At 49.6% G+C, this 4,947-nt stretch overlaps 1 non-coding gene across 1 annotated transcript; it reads right to left on the bottom strand.

The window, feature by feature from the left end:
• Window positions 1-3,058: 3,058 nt before the first annotated feature.
• On the bottom strand, window positions 3,059-3,143 carry TRNAQ-UUG. The gene has a single exon. It is a non-coding gene; the product is annotated as a tRNA-Gln (tRNA).
• Window positions 3,144-4,947: the final 1,804 nt, after the last annotated feature.

The following is a 4,947-nucleotide window of genomic DNA, read 5'->3' as shown; positions in this document are numbered from 1 at the left end:
AGGCCTGCTGCTCTGTCCAACCCGTGCGGCGAGGTCCTCGGTGGCTGTGCCTCCGCAGGGTGGCAGGGCCGGCACCATCCTGTGCCATCTCAGGGAGCTTGCCCTCTCTCCTGGCCTCTCCTCCCTTTTCTACACTCCAGCCACCCTGGGTTTTGACTCCCCAGAGCCAGTGGTGCTTTGGGTTGGCCTCGGTTCTGTTTCCCAGGAAACCTGGTCTCTCTAACTGGAATTGTCTCCTTTTCTCGGTTTGCCAAACCTGGTCCTTGCTTCCAGACCCTGTGATCCCCTGTGGATGCATCTTCCCCACGCCCTCCGCCCCCTGGCCGGGTCCAGAGCACCCGTTTTATTTCTAGGGGTTGCCTTTGCCCTAGCTTGAGGCTCCTCTCCAGGGTCCCGGGAACTCACCCTGAGCGCCTACCTTTCCCGCTTTCCCACCATTGCCATGGATTCTCCACCCGCCCGGTGAAGGGTCATGCTCCTCCCACATCCATTCCCTCCTCTCCAAGGCTTGCGGAACAAACCCGGACAATGTCACTAGGATCCCCCGCAGTCTGCCTGGGCTGACCTCTGCATCAGGTGCTGTAGCTGCCCTAACAAATGACCATGTACTTCGTGGCTTAAAACGATATAACTTTGTTCCCTCTCACTTCTGGAGGCCAGAAGTGCAAATTCAAGGTGTGGGCAGCATTGGCTCCTTCTGGAGGCCGCGAGGTAGAACACTCTCCAGTGTCTCTCCCAGCTCCGGGTGGCTTCCAGCCACCTCAGGTGTTCCTTGGCTGGTAGCTGGATCCTTGTGTCTCTGCTTCTGTCTCCATATGGCCTCCTCCTGCGTCTCTGTGTGTGCACTGTCGCTCTCCTTTCTCCCGTCCGGACACAGGTCAATGGAGTTAGGACCCACACTAAATCCAGGAGAAGCCTCTCCCGAGATTATCTTTCATTTCATTACATTTGCAAAGACCCTATTTCCTCAACAGATCATATTCACAGCTATCAGAGTTTAGGACTTGGACTTAGCTTTTTTTTGGGGGGGGGACACAATTCAACCCTCTGCAGGCAGAGTATGACTTTTGATTCTCATGCAGGTTCCTGGTGGGGAGGGGTGTGGGCTGTGCTGTCTCCCTTTCTGCTCCCCCACTGACAGGGCACTGTCGTCCCCTGCGTCCTTCAAGGCACAGGTCACGTAGTGTCACGTCTACAAAGGCCTGCCTCCTGTGTTGTCCCCTCCTCACCCTGCAGACATTGCGGATGCACCAGGGACGCCTGTCTGAGATGTCAATCCTGTGACTTGTTCCGAGACGAGGGTGTCTGTGACACTCCATAAATACTGAATGGAAGGGGTCTCTGTGCTTGGGGATGAATCTCTTTGAAGTTCTCCCCTGTAGATTTTTTTCCCCCTAAAAATGAAGTTTAGATGTTGGTTAAAAATAGTTGCGTGAATGATACTCACTGTCTTAACCCTGAAGCGTTTGGAGAAAGATAAAGATATATGATAGCTTGTTCCTAAGTCACATGTTATGTTTCCATTTTAAAGCCAATATATCTTTGCTCTTAAATATAGTGATTCAACTTCATCCAGGAGAAAAGTCTTGGATGTAATACATCTTGAATATTTCTCCTTTATTCAGCTTGATAATGTTGATGAAGAAAACCCCCCGAGGGAATACAAATGAAAGTATATTCTGGTTCACGCTTCTCTTTGCCCGGTTTCTATTTATTTAAAGTAACCATCTGCAGGTGTAATGACCCACATGTTATCATGATGTGCAAACATAAGCGGCAGTTAGTCCCATAATTTTTTACATTGAGAAAGTTTCCTGCAGTCTCGTAAGCTGCATCTGTTGCTACCGGTTTCACGGAAGCATTTATTGCTTATTTCATGGGTTACTAAGTCCTTGGCTTGGTTAGGATGGCCGTGAGCATTTATGGGGAGTTCCCCGTGTGCTGCTGCCTGCAGAAGCAGCCAGAGGTCTCCCTCCCATCTGTCCACAAGTGTTGGCTTCGTGCTCAGTGTGTGTTTCCTGTCCAGCCCCGAGACCAGCAGAAGGCTAGCATGAGCTTATGTGACTGCTCTTCCTTGATGCGCTGGAAGGGAAAATATTTCCCTTCTTGTCTCCGGTTTCCAGAATAGATGCATATTGTCTTTCAGTGGTTACTGAGTACACGGAGTACAGCGTATCTGTTTCTGGATTCTCTTCTGTCCTTCTGGACACAGTCTGTCTCACGACTAAATTGGTGTCATACAACGTAGTATTTAGACTTTGCTGTGTTCTCTGACAACACATGTTGGGGCTGTTCTAAGTTCTATGCCAGTCTAGAACTGCCACATTGTTTTTGACGCCTGCCCGGATCTCTCAGCAGGAATATCCCTGCATTGATTGGACACATAACCAAGAACATTTGGATATGAAGCTTTTATTTATACTAATGAGTGCTGCCGTGGGTCCACTTGTAGATGGACACCCCATCCCCCACATACATGAACGTTTCTGTAGGAGAGAGTCTAAGAAACGGATTTGCGGGGTCAGAGTTGATGGGCACTTCAAATTTCAGATCGCATTGCCGGTCATTCCCCAAAGAATTTGCAGTGGTTGGTACTTGTGCTGGCAAACGATGGTGCCTGTTCAACCAAGTGCTCACCGGCACAGTGCTTTACCCAACGGTTGACAGAAAAAGTCATATGTCACTGAAATTAGAATTTATTTTAACTTTTTTTTTTTTTTTAATTTTTTTTTTCAACGTTTATTTATTTTTGGGACAGAGAGAGACAGAGCATGAACGGGGGAGGGGCAGAGAGAGAGGGAGACACAGAATCGGAAACAGGCTCCAGGCTCTGAGCCATCAGCCCAGAGCCCGACGCGGGGCTCGAACTCACGGACCGCGAGATCGCGACCTGAGCCGAAGTTGGACGCTTAACCGACTGCGCCACCCAGGCGCCCCTATTTTAACATTTTTATTTATTTTTGAGAGAGAGAGAGACAGAGCATGAGTGGGGGAGGGGCAGAGAGAGAGGGAGACACAGCATCCCAAGCAGGCTCCAGGCTCTGAGCTGTCAGCACAGAGCCCGACGTGGGGCTCGAACCCACGAACTGTGAGATCGTGACCTGAGCCAAAGTCAGACGCTCAACCGACTAAGCCACCCAGGCGCCCCATAATGTTTATTTATTTTTGAGAGACAGAGAGAGAGAGAGAGAGAGAGAGAGAGAATGAGTGGGGGAGGGGCAGAGAGAGAGGGAGACACAGAATGCAAAGCAGGTTCCAGGCTCCAAGCTGTCAACACAGAGCCCGACGCAGGGCCCGAACCCACGAACAGTGAGATCATGACCTGAGCTGAAGTCGGACCCTCAACTGACTGAGCCACCCAGGCACCCCTTCACTGAAATTTTAATTTGCAGGCTCTCTTTGGGTGAGGTTTGTTCATTTATTAGTTTGCTTATCCATTTGTGAATATCAGTTGAGCACTGACTGTGTAGGCTCCGTTCTAGGTGCTGGTGACCCAGGCCCTGAACAGAGTAAGCCCCACACCCCGGGTCCTCATGGAGCAGGTGTTTTAGGGGAGACAGGCAAAGGAAAAGTAAGCTTACAAGTAAGCAACAAGCCTCCAACATGGCGCAAGTTCTGTGAAGACCCAGAAAGCAGGGAAGGGAGCGAAACAGCGAGGGGCTGGAAGGCTGTAGTTTTAAAGGGGGGGAGAGCAAGGCCCCTGAGCAGTGGACAGGTGTGCAGCGACCCGCTGGGGGTGAGGCAGAGAGGCACACAGGTGGCTGGGAAGGATGTCCAGGATGGTGAGCACGCATACAGCCTGGAGACGTGCCGCGTCTGTGTGGCTGTGTGACCAAGCCCAGAGGAAGGGGAGGGAAGTGGCCATATGCCGGTGGATTCTGGGAGTCAGGAATTCAGACAGGCACGGTGGGGACGCTCCTTTGCTCCTTGGCGTCTGGGGCCTCAACTGGGAAGGTTTGAGTAGCTGGGCTTCCTTGAGGTCGGATGTGAAGATCATCCACAGGCTTCTCTGCTCACATGTGGGCACCTGGGCTGGGACGACCTGACCCCTGGGGCTCAGCTGGGACGCCCCAACACAGAGGCTGCCCGTGGCCCTCACATGACACTCGGGATGCTTCCAGCTGAGTGGGCGGTTCCTGAGGGAGAGCATTTCGAGAGCAGATGTTCCTAGAGCACCAGGTGGGGGCTGCAGGCTTTTCATGACCTAATCTCAGAAATCATACTCTGTTGATGAAAGTAGGGACGTGCCCAGGGGAGGGGCATGAATACTATCTCTTCATGGGAGAGGTGAGAAGGTCACACTGTTGGGTGATGCATTAGGGTTCTCCAGAGAAACAGAACCAAAAGGATTGGTAGGTAGATAGGTATGTATGTATGTATGTATGTATGTATGTATGTATGTATGTATGTATCTATCTCCTCTATCTATCTATCTATCTATCTATCTATCTATCTATCTATCATCTATCTATCTCCTCTATCTCTCTACCTATCATATCTATCTATCTATCTATCTATCTATCTATCTATCTCCTCTATCTATCTCTCTACCTATCATCTATATCTATCTATCTATCTATCTATCTATCTATCTATCTATCTATCTCCTCTATCTATCTCTCTACCTATCATCTATATCTATCTATCTATCTATCATGAGAGAGAGAGGGAGAGACAAATTTGTTTTAAGGAATTGGCTCACACAATTTTGAGATTGGGAAGTCTGAAATCTACAGGACAGGCTGGCAGGCTAGAGACCCAGGAAAGAGCTAATGTTTGAGCTCAAGTCTAAAGGCAGTCTGAAAGCAGAATTCCTTCTTCCTTAGGAGAACCTCAGTCTTTTTTCTGTGAAGGTCCTCAACTAATTAGACAAGGCTCACCCACTAATAGAGGATAATCTCCTTTCCTCAAAGTCCACTGATTTAAATGTTAATCTCACCTAAAAAA

The sequence above is a fragment of the Prionailurus bengalensis genome, chromosome A1 (genome assembly GCF_016509475.1).
Source record: "Prionailurus bengalensis isolate Pbe53 chromosome A1, Fcat_Pben_1.1_paternal_pri, whole genome shotgun sequence".
NCBI lineage: Eukaryota > Metazoa > Chordata > Mammalia > Carnivora > Felidae > Prionailurus > Prionailurus bengalensis.
Note: the sequence above shows the minus strand (reverse complement) of the source record. Positions and strands in the feature narration are given on the sequence as shown.